Source organism: Chiloscyllium punctatum, chromosome 36 (genome assembly GCF_047496795.1).
Source record: "Chiloscyllium punctatum isolate Juve2018m chromosome 36, sChiPun1.3, whole genome shotgun sequence".
Classification (NCBI taxonomy): Eukaryota; Metazoa; Chordata; class Chondrichthyes; order Orectolobiformes; family Hemiscylliidae; genus Chiloscyllium; species Chiloscyllium punctatum.
This window is the reverse complement of record NC_092774.1, coordinates 40,720,388-40,738,260: the sequence shown is the minus strand read 5'-3', so window position 1 is coordinate 40,738,260 and position 17,873 is coordinate 40,720,388. Positions and strand designations below refer to the sequence as shown.

General features: G+C 45.4%; 1 non-coding gene across 1 annotated transcript; it reads right to left on the bottom strand.

Annotated features, from left to right (window-relative positions):
* Positions 1–74, bottom strand: trnan-guu (transfer RNA asparagine (anticodon GUU)). The gene has a single exon. It is a non-coding gene; the product is annotated as a tRNA-Asn (tRNA).
* Between the last annotated feature and the right edge of the window lie 17,799 nt (positions 75–17,873).

Below are 17,873 nucleotides of genomic sequence, written 5' to 3'. Positions count from 1 at the left end.
CGCCCCTGGGTGGGCTCGAACCACCAACCTTTCGGTTAACAGCCGAACGCGCTGACCAATTGCGCCACAGAGACAGGCGCGGTGGTGGGCTGCACCATCGCTTAGTGATTTTATAATTCAGCCTCGCCGCCTAGAATTACAATTGTCGTCTATCAGTTTTACTTTTCCATAATCAAGCCTGGGAGATGTGTTGTGGAGATACCGGGGACAGTCTGTAGACACATCCATGTCACGAGGAACTAGCTTTCTTACTCCGGGGCCGGCGCCCTTCCAGCCTTTCAGTGTTTTGCCTGTTCCCGAGTTCTCTCATTGGCTCGCAGGGGAGAAAGGGTTTGAATTCCTGATGTGCAGGAACGACAATTCTTTCAATGTCTCAGATCAGTTCATGTGCCGAGAACATCAGAGTCAACCTCCCGGCCTCTTCAACAAGGGGACGGTGTCTGGACTGTCTCTGCTCAATCGGACCGGTCATCTTTCATTCTCCTCTAAATCCGCTTCCCAAAGTGTTTTGAAAGGTTCACAAAGCTGGAGACTGGGATTTCTGTTTTGCTTCATGAACATTTGAACATTTTTCCATTTCCTAACTGACAATATTTTGCCAAAATCTATTCCAATTGTACGCCTTGCCTCATGTCCAGGGATGAGGAATTTCCATTTTGGGGAGACATTACCAAGGTGGAGAATGTTCGCTTTGGAGCAAAGAAGGAAAACTGAGATTTCCTGGGGCTGTTGGTCACGATGGGAGAAGAAGCGGTGGGAATGGGCAGATTAATGATCAGAAGAACCAATTGCCACTGACCAGAGTCAGTTACCAGAGGACAGGGATTGAAGTTCTTGAATGAAAAGCAGCACTTGTGCCTAATAAACACAGAGAATACTGCAGAAAGCCAACGGGTCGAGCAGCATCTGTGGAAAGGGAAACAGAGCTGACGTTGTGAGTCTGGTACGTTGTTTGTTCAGAACCCGAGTTTCCCGCATGGCAATCAATTCCCAGACATGAGAAAACGGGTCTTTATTGAGACGGGTTTTGTGAAGTTTGAGCGATAATGCAACCAACAGGAAGTCATTTAAAATCGCCAGCGAAGAAAGCATAGCCAGCAGGTTACCACCCTGGGCGGGGGAGCCCCAAAGGATCTCTACGCCAACACCTTAAGTGTTCGGCCACAACTACACGCCCAAAGTTGTGGTCTAAACTTTCTCATGGAATAGTTCGAACAGGAAAGGTGAGTATTGGGATTGTCCTGTCCGCGCCATAGCCCCAACGTTTCCTGTTCCCCTGGATTTGATCAGGACAGAGGAGGCTGATGGGAGATCGAATTGAACTAAACACATTGATGAGAGATAGAGCGGCTGGGAAGGATCCATTCCCATGCGTAGAGAGATTAATAATCAGGGCCGAAAATAAGGAGCCACTTCAAGAAATTTGGGGTTCATTCAGCAAAGCTAATGTAGAACTGTTCACAGAAAATTGTGATGAAAGTCTCTCGAGTTATTTTGATGAGAAGTGTTGATGATGCTAATACAATCGATAGGATGAACGTAGATTGGTAAATGTATTTGGTAACAGTCCTCGTTATAGCATCGCACTCTTGTTTCATTGATTCGACCCTCCTCATCTCTGTGTGCAGGAATTGCTCCCCAGCCTATGTCGCAACTCTGTAACAAAATGCATCAAAATCACTTAGTAAAGCCTGAGTACCAGATCAGGTCACAATCCAGTGGTTCCATGAGCTTTGAAAGTAACATAAAACGGACCATAGCAACGATTGCTCTGAGATAATCTGGGTGACGAAGTTTCTTAATTTCTTTCCTCGAAATGAATCACATCTTACTCATTTCAGTGTTCTTTAATATGGACTGGTATTAATTCCCATAGCACTTGACCGTTCTAATTCTGTGATTGAGCCGTTTATTGGCCTCGAGACATGAGTAGAATCTGTCAATTTTCAAGTGCCACCGTTAACGCACAACTACAAACTTGTCTCCCGTTCACTCTCAGCTTTCCCTCATAACCGAGCAACGGGGACAGGAAGAAAAGGAACGGGAGTAAAAGTCAGTTTGAATATGATTAGATTGCCAGTTGAAGAAAGAGCGAATGTTCCGCACAAAAGCAAAGTTTCACGGGAACATTGCACAATATGGATATCAAACTCATGACCTCACAATAAAAATCTTTTGTTCTATTACTGAGGTATTCGAACATATAATCAGGGTGTGACCAGTTATTTTATCAAGGCAAAATAACTTCTTAAAATTTACGAAAATAAATACATTTATCAGCAGAAGTCCACAGCTTCAATGCTTTCTGCTCAAACCTCAGGTAAATCATTAAGATTCCACTTCCTTTTTGCTTCTTTCTCAACGTTAACATCCAGTTTCTTCAGTTTCTCTTATTGAAAGTAAAGTTGTTTGTCGTTTTTTTGCCTTTTTTTGAAAGCAAATTCGCTTCAATATCAACAAAACTGTCAGGCAAACCTGACACACAAACTCGCTACCACATATCCCCAATTCTCACTTTCAGATTTGCAAAGGTCTATAAAATAAAGTAAGCAGTTGAGCACGTTTAGAAAGTAGATGACTGACATTTATGGGTGAGTCGCTTGGGTCTTTGCCAACGCTGCTCGCAGGTTTCGTGATCAGGACATAATCTCCCTCAGTTTTGCTGAGCCTGTGCTTGGTTCATTGGGAGATTAGGCCCGGGTTGCAGTCGACCCCGACTTACGTTACATTGTTGTTTTTCACTGGCAGCAGAAGATTAGAGATTATAGGACCAGAACATTGCTGCTTTCTATTTTTTCCTGTGTCGTTCCATCTGGGACTGAGGAAAGCGAATCATTATCGGGAAAACAAGAACATTACGTTTCTAAAGATTCAAGTGCAGGAATTCAATCAGTTATCTGTTCTGTGACTGTGTTTGTCCGAATATTGGTATAAGATGTCTGGGTGTGTCTGTATTCGATATTTCAAGAACAAATAACTGGAGAATATTTTCTTGCAGATCGTGTCCCCAATAACAGGCCGGAAATGCGCAACAAGGAAACGGTTAAGATTATAGGAATATGAGTAGGCCATTTAGCCCCTCAAGTGTGTTCCAACATTCAAAGAAATCATGACTGATCAGAGGCCTAACTCCATTTATCTGTCTTTGGCCCATGTCCCGTAATACCTTTCCTGAACAAAAAAAAATCTGTTTCGGATTTAAAGCTGACAAATTATCCTGTACCCACTGCCGTTTATGTAGGATATTTCCAAACATCTGACAAACTCATTGTGTAGAAGTGCTGCTGAACATGTACCCTGAAAAGTCTGGCCCTAATTCTATAATTTTGCTCCATTTCGACTTACAACTATTTTGGTGAACAGCTGGACTTGCTGACTAAATGCACCAAAGAGTCTGAGATGTAAAAAAACAGTAAGATCACGAAACCCGAGTGTTAGCGAATTCCAGCTTCAGACTACAATTACTGAAATAGCAATTGTCCTTTATCAGTGTGACTTTACCAAAATAAAGGCTGGGACATTCATTGTAAACAGTCTGACCACAGACACTGCAGACACACTCATGTCACAGAAACCACCCCTGTGTGGGGATACAAACAGAGTGGTATGGCAGCCTGTCTGCAATTTCGTTCGTTTCACTTGCATTGTCACTTTTGTCTCTCTTTAGAAACACGAACTGACTGAGCGGAATACAGTCTTTCTCAGCCGTAATCATACAGTTCTTTTATAGCACTATCACTGCTTTAAGTATTGGTCGAGTAATTCGGGAACGTGGTTTCGAAGCCGATGGCTCTCACCGTGTTCAAATTTTACCAAATGTCTGCAGAAATCATTAGCCAACATCGGGAAAAAGTGCTTCCAGACATTCCTGAGGAATTTCGGGGTTTGATAGGCCTTGAACTTCAGTGGAAGGAAGGGAAGCCCCGATGCAGGGGCTGCCTGACCCTCTTTAAAAAACTGTCACCAGAAATTCCAGCCGCAACACGACGTCATAGGACATGCCCAGTGATGGCCTGCAGCTATTGTGACGCAATAATGATACTGGCCCCAGGAACAAGAATGTGTATTCGGCATGGGTCACGTGATACAGAATCCAAAAACTAGTTTTCAGAACATCTGCTTCTCATTCTGTCTCCCAGGACCCGGGCGGGTCTCCACTGGCGGATAATTACACCATTCTGTTTTTAAATTTGGCTCGAACACCGGAGTGGCCAGGGAGAAGCATTACCCTCCTCAACAAAGGGGACAGAGATCAGAAGAACACCACCCTGAACTCCACAAGTGTGTAACCTCAACTTTCTACATTGGGCCAGTATATCACTGTGATGATATTTAGTTCACATCTTCAAATATTTGTTGGGGTAGCAGGTGAGGAGGGAAAGCTGCAAAATATGCCACGCGGCAGCCTTTCCAGACAAGTTTTCAGCTTTTCATCTGGTGTGTGACATACACGTTCGAGATTGAAATCAAAAGATCTTCACTACTCTCGTGAAATATGCTGTTGCGAAGATGCATCGCTGTTGTGCAAATATTAACGTTGTCTAAATTCCAACATTCTGCTTTTCGAACTGTGATTTCGCTCAGAATTACATAATTTCAAGAATCACCATGTTCAAACGTAAACACAGTGCCCACAGAAAGAATCAGCTATCCCAATGCTTCCCGATGCTGGGCCGCCTGATCCGAAGGGAGGTTTCTTTGATAAACTGTGTCCAAGCATTCCGGCCGCACGTCATGGGACATGCACGATGATGGCATGCAGGTATTGTGACACAATAATGATGCAGGCCCCTGGAACATGAATATGAATTAGCCTTGGGTCACGTGGTAGTGAATCATTCAAACGAATGTTATTCCATGTCCAGGGATTTATTGGAGGGATGAGGTAAATGGGCAAGAGTTACACCTGGGGTTCACTCTTCCTTCACTCCCATCACCCGCCCATAGCCCCATGACACTTTGTCCTGCAACAGCCGAAATTGGAACACCTGTCCGTTTCCCCCACCCTCCTCAGTATTCAAGGGCCCGAACATACCTTCGACGTGAAGCAACAGTTTACCTGCACATTCTACAGCCAAGACTACTGCATTCGCTGCTCACAATGTGGTCTCGTCAACATTGGAGGAACAAAGCGGGTGACTGCTTTGCAGAACATCTAGGTTCTGCCCGCAAAAAGGCCCTGAGCTTCCAGTTGCCTGCCACTTCAGCAGACCACCCTGTTCCCTGTCCAGCATCTCTGTCTCAGGCTTGCTGCAGTGTTCCAGCAGAACAATTTTACACTTGGGGACACTACAGCCGTCCTCAATATTGAATTCAATAATTTTAGAGCCTGAACTTCCCCACATCTTAGCCCCCTACCACGCACACAAGGCCTTGTTGTCACGTAGTCTGCCAGTACACACCACCTATTATTAGCCCTTAACAGTTTCCTTTAACAGCTATTCACCCTCCCAGACAGATCGCTCTCAACTCCTTTGTCTGTCCAACCATTCTTGTCTCACTTTGGGCTCTATCCCTATCTACCATTTACTCCGCCGCCTTCCTCCCACCCTCCCATCTGCATAGTAACCGACATTTTCCTAATCATCACCAGCTCTGTGGAAGGGTCACCGGATTCTTCTTCACAGAAGCTGCCAGACCTGCTGAGCTTTTCCAGCAACTACTGTTTTTGTTTCTGATATACAGCATCCGCAGTTTTTATTCAGAAAGAGTTGCAAATTGGTTCGAGAGACAGAGTGAGAGAGTGAGTGAGACAGAACAGCCATGAACCGTTGTCCTCCGTTCTCAATCATAACGTAAAATCATTGCAGTACGATCACTTCCCTCAACCCCGCGTCGGGTGGGCTTGTGACGCAACGGGAGCGCGTTCAAATCAAATCAGGCTCAGTGGGGCGCAATTTCTGCTGCTTCAAATCAAGAAGTTAGATTTCACGCTGCTGGTGTCGAGGCTGTGTAAACATAACCTTTGACTAAATTGCCACCTTATGTTGGTCCAACTGTCAGTTCACTCAGAATCACAGAATGTGTCACAGCCCACCTTTGCTCTGCTGCTTCTCCAAAATGAGCAATGTACCTTTATTCGTATCGTAATCTTGCCTTCTCCCTGTAAATCTCTGCATTGTTACTTTGAACATGACCACCCCGAAATCCCTTCTGTGTCCATTGAATCTGCCTCTCTGTCACTGTCAGGCAGCCTTTCCTGATCCCAGCCACTCCCTCTGCGAAAACGTTCTACTTAATATCCGTTCTCCCCGTGTCTGCGTGGGTTTCCTCCGGGCGCTCCGGTTTCCTCCCACAGTCCAAAGATGTGCAGGTCAGGTGAATTGGCCATGCTAAATTGCCTGTAGTGTTAGGTAAGGGGTAAATGTAGGGGTATGGGTGGGTTGCGCTTTGGCGGGTCAGTCTGGACTTGTTGGGCTGAAGGGCCTGTTTCCACACTGTAATGTAATGTAATCTAATCTTAATATCACTTTTCCTACTCTTCCCAATGACTTTTAGTCTCTTCCTATTCGCTTTCGATCCTTTCAGGCGTGGGAGCATTTTCACCAAAGCGGGAATCATACGCCTAGACCACCATACCATACACAATGGGCCCTCTCACCTCCCGAAGCAGCTGGGACTTGCTCACTTCGGAATACATTCTACATTCCTCGAGGAATTATATGCAGCGAGAGTTTCCAGAACATCTGCTTCTCATTCCGTCTCCCAGGACCCGGGCTATCTCCATTGGTGGATGATTACATCATTCTGTTTCTGAATTATTCTCTCACACCCGAGCGGACAGGTACAAGCATTATCCTCCACAACAAAGGGAACAGAGAACAGGAGAGCACCACATGTGCGTCACCTCAACTTCCTATGTTGGGCCAGTATATCAGTGTGAGACATTTAGTTCGCATCTTGAAAGGCAAGATACAGAACATTGCACCAGTGTAGTGGAAAGCTGATAAAGGAAACATCGAGAGGAGAGTCGAGGATGGCTTCGACCCATCGACTTCAAGATTAGTTGTGAATTTCACTGTTTGTTAATCTTCCCAGATGCACTCCGATGTCCAGCGATACAGGAATTCAAACAGCAAAGGCGGTAACTGTGCAGATTCTCTCTCCCTCTCTCTGTCTCCTGCACTGTCCTCGCCATGTGCTTCCTTTGTCTGCTCTTCTCCCCTTTAAAACAGCTGTTGTTTTGTCTTTTTTTTTCCAAAGTTCCAAAACAATGCAACAGCATATAAAATAGGAATTGCTGCTTCTGGAATTCGAGGAAATCACCTCCAACACCTAAAATACCTCAAAAAAAAAAGCTGCTCTTACAGCCAGATATTTTTCCCATTCTCCATCTTGGATTACCCAGAATCCGGTTCCCCATGGGAGACTGATTAGCAAGGTTAGATCTCATTGAATACAGGGAGAACTAGCCATTTGGATACAGAACTGTTTCAAAGGTAGAAGACAGAGGGTGGTGGTGGAAGCTTATTTTTCAGACTGGAGGCCTGTGACCAGTGGAGTGCCACAAGGATTAGTGCTGGGCCCTCTACTTTTTGTCATTTAAATAAATGATTTGGATGCGAGCATAAGAGGTAGAGTTCGTAAGTTTGCAGATGACACCAAAATTAGAGGTGTAGTGGACAGCGAAGGGGGTAACCTCAGATTACAACAGGATCTGGACCAGATGCGTCAATGGGCTGAGGAGTGGCAGGTGGAGTTTAATTCAGATAAATGTGAGGTGCTGCATTTTGGGAAAGCAAATCTTAGCAGGACTTATACACTGAATGGTAAGGTCCTAGGGAGTGTTGCTGAACAAAGAGACCTTGGAGTGCAGGTTCATAGCTCCTTGAAAGTGGAGTCACAGGTAGAAAGGATAGTGAAGAAGGAGTTTGGTATGCTTTCCTTTATTGGTCAGAGAACTGAGTACAGTAGTTGGGAGGTCATGTTGCGGCTGTACAGGGCATTGGTTAAGCCACTGTTGGAATATTTTATGCAATTCTAGTCTCCTTCCTATCGGAAAGATGTTGTGAAACTTGAAAGGGTTCAGAAAAGATTTACAAGGATGTTGCCAGGGTTGGAGAATCTAAGCTATAGGGAGAAGATGAACAGGCTGGGGCTGTTTTCCCTGGAGCGTCGGAGGCTGAGGGGTGACCTTATAGAGGTTTACAAAATTATGAGGGGCATAGATAGGATAAATAGACAGTCTTTTCCCTGGGGTCGGGGAGTCCAGAACTAGAGGGCAAAGGTTGAGGGTGAGAGGGGAAGGACATAAAAGAGACCTAAGGGGCAACTTTTTCACACAGGGGGTGGTACTTGTATGGAATGAGCTGCCACAGGATGTGGTGGAGGCTGGTACAATTGCAACATTTAAGAGGCATTTGGATTGGTATGTGAATAGGAAGGGTTTGGAGGGATTTGGACCGGGTGCTGGCAGGTGGGACTAGATTGAGTTGGGATATCTGGTCGGCATGGACGGTTTGGACCAAAAGGTCTGTTTCCATGCTGTACATCACTATGACTCTATGACTTCTGCGTTATGGGCCCAGCACGCTCCCGCTATGCCACTCTGTTATGCTACATGGCAGTTTTTCCAGAGAAGTATTCAGCTTTTCATCTGGACTGTAGCATGCACGTTCGAGATTGATGTCAAAAGATCTTCGCTGTTGTCGTGTAATATGTTGTTGCGCAGACATATCGACGTTGTGAAAATTTAACTTTGTCTAAATTCCCACATTCTGCTTTTCGAACTGTGATTTCGCTCAGAATCACACAATTCCAAAAATCACCATGTTCAATCGTAAACACAGTGCCCACAGAAAGAATTAGCCAACATCCAGAAGAAATTCTTCCAAACGTACCTGGGGAATTTCGGTTTGATGAGTTTCGAAAGTTAAGTAGAAGGACGGGAAGTTTGCCTCGAGGTTGTTTAATGTGGAGATGTGTCCCACAGGTAAACTGATAGGGGTTGGCCATCCCATGTTTCCCGATGCAGGGCTGCCTGACCCACAGGGAGGTTTCTTTGATAAACTGTCCCTCAGACTTCCAGCCGCTTCATGACTTCATGGCACACGAGATTGGGAAGGCAGAATTGCGGGAGAAGGATCGGACCCGGTTGAAACAAAGTGCAGACTGGGTGACTGCTTCACGGAGCATCCATATTGTGTTCGCCAGAAAGATGGATTGTTATTCCCAATCGGTGATAACAAGTAGACAACAATTATATCAGGCAGCACTTGCTTTGCAATATCGTGCTCATAGACCTCACTTCCAGTTGAGCAAAGATCACTCAACTCCGGATCTCTTTATGTTCCTGGTACAAACATGGGGCAAACAGCTGAATTCCCAAGCTCTGAGCGATTATCCTCTGCATTTACGTCCTATTTGACAGACTACTTTCTCAAGGAATCATAAATCTCGAGTCAATGGGCATCATAAAATATTTTTATCTCTGCCATGGTGGGTATTTACAAATATCAAGCCTTCTGACCTGAGTAGATCATAACAAGGTGACTTTATTTAAGCTTGTACCACATATGTGTGGAAGAATTCCGTCAGTCTAGCTTGGAGACGCTCTGCCATTTTCAGTGCAGACTGCATATTAGTGCACATTCTGTCTCAATAGTTACATGCAATATTGGTGTAAAATAAAGTTTTTGTTCAATGTTTGTGAGAAGATTTGTAGCTCGGGTACTCGTTGTTGTGGTTCTGTTCGCCGACCTGGGAACTTGTGTTGCAGACGTTTCGTCCCCTGTCTAGGTGACATCCTCAGCGCTTGGGAGCCTCCTGTGAAGCGCTTCTGTGATGTTTCCTCCGGCATTTATAGTGGTTTGTCTCTGCCACTTCCGGTTGTCAGTTCCAGCTGTCCGCTACAGTGGCCAATATATAGGGTCCAGGTCGATGTGTTTGTTGACTGAATCTGTGGATGAATGCCATGCCTCGAGGCATTCCCTGACTGTTCTCTGTTTGGCTTGTCCTATAATAGTAGTGTTGTCCCAGTCGAACAATGTTGCTTTTCATCTGCGTGTGTGGCGACTAAGGATAGCTGGTCGTGTCGTTTCGTGACTAGTTGGCGTTCATGGATACGGATCGTTAGTTGTCTTCCTGTTTGTTCTATGTAGTGATTTGTGCAGTCCTTCCATGGGAATTTGTACACGACGTTGGTTTTGCTCATGCAGGATATCGGGTCCTTTGTCCTGGTGAGATGTTGTCTGAGAATGGCTGTTGGTTTGTGTGCTGTTATGAGTCCGAGTGGTCGCAGTAGTCTGGCTGTCAGTTCAGAAATGTTCTTGATGTATGGTAGTGTGGCTAGTCCTTTGGGTTGTGGCATGTCCCTCATTCCATTATCTTTCCCTTAGGCATCTGTTGATGAACTTGTGGGGGTATACCGTTTTTGGCGAATACATTGTAGAGGTGTTCTTCTTCCTCTTTTTGCAGTTCTGGGGTCCTGCAGTGTGTTGTGGCCCTTTTGAACAGGGTCTTGATGCAACTTCTTTGTGTTCGTTGGGGTGGTTGCTTTCGTAGTTCAGGACTTGGTCTGTGTGTATGGTTTTCCTGTATGCCTTTGTGGTGAATTCTCCGTTCGGTGTTCTCTGTACCATCACGTCTAGGAATGGGAAATGGTTGGATGACACCTTTGTAATAATTAAAAACACAGAAATAGAAAACACACACCGGATCATCAACGCCACACTCACAGGAATCAGATTCACTGGAGAGGAAGAAAAGGACAACATACTTTTATGCATTTCAAGACCTCCTCCTCTGTAATGTGGACCTTTTCCAACATGTCACCATCTATTTCCCCACATTCTATCTCTTCCATGCCCTTCTCCACGGTAAAAACTGATGCATCTCCTCCATTTACTGCAGCTCCACACAAAAGCCGCCTTGCTGATCTTTGAGGGGTCCTATTCTCTCCCTTTTTACCTTTTGTCCTTAATGTATTTATAAAAAACCTTTGGATTCTCCTTAACTCTATTTGCCAAAGCTATCTCACGTCAGCTTTTTTCCCTCATGATTTCTCTCTTAAGTATGCTCGTACTGCCTTCATACTCTAAGGATTCATTTGATCTCTCTGTCTATACCTGACATATGCTTCATTGTTTTTCTTAACCAAAATCTCATTTTCTCAAGTCATCCAGCATTCCCTGCACCTACTAGCCTTTCTTTTCACCCTAACTGGAATATACTGTGTCTGGACTCTTGTTATCTCATATTTGAAGGCTTCCCATTTTCCAGCAACCTGTGAACATCTGCCGCCAATCAGCTTTTGAAAGATCTTGCCGAATACCTGATTCTTCCACCAATTTAGAACAACTTTTAGATCTGATATATTATTTTCAATCACTATTTTAATGTTAATAGAATTGGGGTTGTTGGCCCTTAGGTTTTGCACCCTCTCCAGTAGGTACATCCACATTGTGAATTAGAAAATTTCCTTAACACACTTAACAAATTCCTCTATTTGGCAGATAGGTAAATGGGCAGGAGTTATGCCTTGGGTCCACTCTTCCTTCATTCTCATCAACCCTAACCCCATTCCTACCCCAATAGTCCAACGGCACTTTCCCCTGCAACTACCGAATGTGTGACACCAGCCCATTTACTTAATCCCTCCTCACTATCTAAGGGACCAAACATACCTTCCAGGTGAAGCAGTACTTTACCTGCACGACCAACAACCCAGTCTACTGCATTTGCTGCTCACAATGTGGGCTCATCTACAATGGGGAAAACGAAGCATAAACTGGGTGACTGCTGCACAGAACATCTACGTTCTGCCCGCAAGAAAGACCCTGAGCTTCCGGTTGCCTGCCAATTCCACACCCTACCCTGTTCCCTGGCCAACATCTCTGTCTCAGGTTTGCTGTAGTGTTCCAGCGAAGCTCAGCACCAGCAGAACGAAGAGCACCGAATGTTTCACTTGGGGACCGTACACCCCTCCGCTCCCCATATCGAATTCAATAATTCTAGGGCCTGAACCCCATGGTATCCTCGTCCCTGTCACACACACCAAGCCTTGTAATCACATAGTCTGTCATTCCACGAACCACTACTTAGCCACGAACGGTCTCCATTAACAGTTATTCACCCTCCCACGCAGGTCGTTATCAACTCCCTTTTCTATCCAACAGTATTTCCCTCGCTTTGGGCTCTGTCCTGATCTATCATTTACTGCATGCACCTTCCTCCCACAATATCTTTCCCATATAAACCGACAATTTCCCAATCACCATCTGTTCTGTAGAAGGGTCACCGGCAACTCCTGTCTTTTTCTTTCTGATATACAGCATCCGCAGTTCTTTCAGATTTTTATTGAGGTAGAGTTGGAAATTACTTCGAGAGACCGAATGAGACAGAACAGACATGAACTGTTGATCTCCGTTGTTACTCATAATGTAAAATAATTGTAGTGCGATCACTTCCTTTAATCATGAATGGAGAAACTTAACTCACTCCGAGCTTGTGGCGAAATGGTAGCGCGTCTAACGCCAGATCTAACGGTTCGGCGTTCACATCACGTCAGGCTCACGGCAGTTTTCTTCTTATGTTTCAAATCAAGAAATCTGTTGAGCCAAATCTTCGTTCTGGAAACTTTTGATCACACGTGAAGCTTTGCTGTCAGTTTGATTTGTGAACACTGTGTCAGGGAGGTGGTGTGCCCATTGTCTGGGTAAATGCTAAGCTCCCCGCAATGTGAGAAGTAAAACACAAGTTGTTCATCACGGGATTTAAACACACAGCCGCTTCGTTCAGTTGGTGACAGCGCGGTGTGAATAACATTATACCGATATTTTTACAACATAATCTAGAGATTACCAGCTTTGTGTTTCAATCTATCAGGAGGTCCCAGCTCCTTCTGTCATAGCAGAGTGACAGCGAGTTCAGATAGAAATGTTTCCCACCAACAGCAAATCCTTTCCTCTCACTCGACACAGTTAAAATTATCTTTATTCAACAGAAATTAAAGTCTGACGGCCCATCTCCACATTAACTGTAAGCCTGAATTTTATAAACGGTGTCAGTAAAATCCAATGGTGGACACTGATTTGGTTCAATCGTTTTTTTTTGCCAAGCGTAATTCACCGAGAGGATGCTGCTGTGTGAAACAGCGTGGGGAATTACTGCAGGGCCTCCTGCACATGGGACACACCGTAACTGATGTTTTTCACCTTCACCAGTTTATTCCTATCTCGGAGAAGAGAGGTTTGATGATTCGGATCATAGCAGCCAGACAGAGAACAGGAGAACAGCACTCAGACCTTCACAAGCTTGTCACCACAGCTGGGTCATCGTGGGCCGTGTATCAGTATGGGATAGTAATCTGCATCTACTGACTGGAAGCACAGCAAATTGGAGTGCTGGTGGGACTATCACACAGGAGAAAACGGCTTCGACCTATCAACTGGAGTGGTTCCCAATGCGCAACTCCGCTCACCTCAACTGAAAAACTGTAAACAAATTACTCAGTGATTCAAAGGAATACTCCGTTTTAGAACATAGAACATAGAACATAGAAGAATACAGCGCAGTACAGGCCCTTCAGCCCTCGATGTTGCGCCGATCAAAGCCCACCTAACCTACACGAACCCACTATCCTCCATATACCTATCCAATGCCCGTTTAAATACCCATAAAGAGGGAGAGTCCACTACTGCTACTGGCAGGGCATTCCATGAACTTACGACTCGCTGAGTGAAGAACCTACCCCTAACATCAGTCCAAAATCTACCCCCCCCCTTAATTTAAAGCTATGCCCCCTTGTAATAGCTGACTCCATACGTGGAAAAAGGTTCTCACTGTCAACCCTATCTAACCCCCTAATCATCTTGTACACCTCTATCAAATCACCCCTAAACCTTCTTTTCTCCAATGAAAACAACCCCAAGTGCCTCAGCCTTTCCTCATAGGATTTTCCTACCATACCAGGCAACATCCTGGTAAACTTCCTGTGCACCCGTTCCAGTGCCTCCACATCCTTCCTATAGTATGGCGACCAAAACTGCACACAATATTCCAGATGCGGCCGCACCAGAGTCTTATACAACTGCAGCATGACCTCAGGACTCCGGAACTCAATTCCTCTACCAATAAAAGCCAGTACGCCATATGCCTTCTTCACTGCACTATTTACCTGGGTGGCAACTTTCAGAGATCTGTGTACATGGACACCAAGATCCCTCTGCTCTTCCACACTACCAAGTAGTCTACCATTAGCCCAGTAATCCATCTTTTTATTACTCTTACCAAAGTGAATCACTTCACACTTAGCTACATTGAACTCCATTTGCCACCTTTCTGCCCAGCTCTGCAGCTTCTCTATATCCCGCTGTAACCTACCATATCCTTCCTCACTGTCTACAACTCCTCCGACTTTCGTATCATCCGCAAACTTGCTCACCCAAACTTCTAACCCTTCCTCCAGGTCATTTATAAAAATGACAAACAGCAGTGGCCCCAAAACAGATCCTTGCGGAACACCGCTAGTGACGGCACTCCAATATGAACCTTTGCCATCAACTACTACCCTCTGTCTTCTTCCAGAGAGCCAATTCCTAATCCAAACCTCCAACTCACCCTCTATGCCATATCTCTGTATTTTCTGCAGTAGCCTACCATGGAGGACCTTATCAAACGCCTTACTAAAATCCATATATACCACATCTACCGCTTTCCCCTCATCTACCTCCTTAGTCACCTTCTCAAAGAATTCAATAAGGTTTGTGAGGCACGACCTGCCCTTCACAAAACCATGCTGACTATCCTTGATCACATCATTCTTATCCAGATGTGCATAAATCCTATCCCTTACAATTCTCTCTAAGACTTTGCCCACAACAGAAGTGAGACTCACTGGCCTATAGTTACTAGGATTATCCCTACTCCCCTTCTTGAACAAGGGAACCACGTTTGCTAGCCTCCAGTCCTCTGGCACTACTCCTGTCGACAAAGAGGACACAAAAATCAAGGCCAATGGCTCTGCAATCTCCTCCCTTGCTTCCAATTTTGAATCTGCATTGTGTCATGTACCTTCGAGAATGATGTCAAAACACCTACATTGCTGTGATGGAGTATCCTGTTGGGCAGAATAAAGCCGTTGTCAAATTTCCCACGTTCTGTTGGTCCAACTCCGATTTCACTCAGAATCACGAAATGTGTGACAGCGCAGACTGAGGCCATGCAGCCGACCTTAGCTCTGCTGGCTCAACACAATATGTAAATAAGTGTCTCATTCTGTCGCCTTCTCCCTGTAAAGCTGCACATTGTTACATTGAACATGCCAACCGAATTCCCTTTTGTGTCCATTGAATCTGCCTCTTTGTCACTGTCAGACAGCGACTTACTGACCCCACTCCCTGTGCGAAAACGGTCTTCCTAATGTCACTTTTACTTATTTTCCTGATGACTTTCAATCTCTGCCAAATCGTTCTCGATCCTTTCAGGCCTGGGAGCATTTTCACTGTCCTCTGTCTAAAACTCTCATGACGTGGAAACCTTCAGTCAGACCAGCTTTAAGCCCTCTTTTCACCAAAGAGAGCTGCCTCAAACTTTCCAATCTCCCTTCATTGCTGACATTCCTCAGGACGGTACCATTCACGTTAACCTGTTCAGCGCCGTCTGCAATCACTTCACTTCCCCGCTTCCTGAAGTATCACCCTCAGAATTGAGCGTAATGCAGGTGGAGGATTCATTCAGACTCGGATTGCGCGGGCGAAAAATCTGCAATACTTGTTCTCACTTTGAACAAGTGTTTCCCTTCGCCGTGTTCACTGCAATGGCAGCTCTGCACCGTCCCTAATTCAGGCAGTCCGATCTTATTTAACAAAGCGGCTTTTTGAGAAAGTTGATCGGGCATTTTTGCTCAGTTCAATTTAAGGAATGATGGTTCGCCTGGGATTGGAACTCGTGAACTCTCACATGGCTGCATATGCTCGAAGACACAAAGCTAGAATCATATCCCAGACTAACGAGCCACCAGCCATGGGAGCAGCCACCTCCTGAAGTAGCTGAGACTTGCTCAGTACAAAATTCATTGTGCATTGCTCCCAGAAACACAAGCAGCGAAGAGTTTCCAGAACAGCTGCTTCTCATTCTGTCTCCCTGCTGCTGTTTGTCCAGGCCCCAGGAACCGAGCCCTCTCGACTGGCAGAAAGTTGAACTGTTTTGTTTCTAAACTTGTCTCTGACACCGGAGTGACCAGTGACAAGCATTACCCTCCTCAACATAGGGTACAGAGAACAACAGAAGACCACTTAGACCTCCACGAGAGTGTCATCTCAACTGTGCACATTGGGCCAGTATATCAATGTGAAATATTTATGTCGAAGTTTTTTTGGGAAAGAGATGAGAAGGTGAGGTGCAGAACAGTGCGGCGTCGTGCGGGAAAGCTGCAAAAACGACATTGACTGAATAGGAGAGATGGTTTCCCCTCTGGATGATGCTCCCATCACGCACTCGCAGACATATCGCCGTCGTGCAAATATAAACTCTGTCTAAATTCCCACATTCTGTTTTTTCGAACTGTGATTTCTCCAAAAGCACAAAATTTCAACACTCGCAAAATTCAAACTTTAACAAAGTGCTCATAGATATATTTAGCGAACACCTGGAAGAAATTTGAGAGCTCTTGAACTTTAAGTGGAACGAAGGGAAGCTTGCCTCGATGCTGAGTAATGTGGAGATGTGTTCCCCATGTTAAATGGTATTGGTTGACCATCTCAGTGCTTCCCGATGCAGGGTTGCCCTGACCCACAGGACAGTTTGATAAACTGTCCCGGGGGATTCCAGCCGTACCGTGACGTCATAGGGCGAGCCCCCGGTGATGGCCTGCAGCTGCTGTGACACAATAATGATGCTGGCCCCGGAACATGATTACAAATTACTTCGTGAGTCACGTGGTACTGAATCATTGCATGGAAAGTTCGTTGAACTTTACGGATTTATATATGAGAGGAGGTAAATGGGCAGGGCTTACACATCGGGTCCACTCTTCCTTCACTCGCAACACCCCACACCCACCTCCCATTGTCCCAAGGCACTTTCCCCTGCAATCACCGAATGTGTAACACCTGCCCATTTACCTGCTCCCTCCTGAATATCCAAGGGCTCGAACATACCTTCCAGGTAAAGCAGCACTTTACCTGCACATTTGCAACAATCGAGTCTACTGCAGTCGTTGCTCACAGTGTGGTTTCCCCAACGTAGCATGAAGCATAAACTGGGTGACTGCTTCGCAGAACATCTCGGTTCTGCCCGCAAAAAAAGGCCTTGCGCTTCTGGTTGCCTGTCACTTTAACACTCCACTCTGTTCCCTGGCCAACATCTCTGTCTCAGGCATGCAGCAGTGTTCCAGCAAAGCTCAGCTCCAGATGGAAGACCAACGCCTCATTTTACACTTGGAGATCCTATAGCTCTCCGTCTTCAACATCGAGTTCAATATTGTTTGGACCCGAACTGCACCATGCACTTGAACCTTACCTCACCCACACGAGGCCTTGTTATCACATAGTCTGCTGTTGCACACGACTTATTGTTAGCCAGGAATAGTCTCCATTAACAGTTAGTCACCCTCCTACACAGATCGTTATTCACTCCTTTGTCCCTCCAATGTTCTCCCTTTGAACTTGCAGCAAAGAGAGCAATGTGGACTGATATCCCTGAGCCAGCTGTTTGTCCCATCTCCAGGAACAGGGCTCTCTCCACTGGTGGATAATTAAACTATTTTGCTGTTGCGCTGACGTGAGGAGACTGTGTAAATATAAACTTTTTCTAAACACCCACCCTCCGTTGGTCGAACTGTGAGTTCACTCTGAATCACAACACGTGTCACAGCGCATTTGGAGGCCCACCTTAGCTCTGCTGGTTCTACACAGCAAGTTAATGAGAGTCTC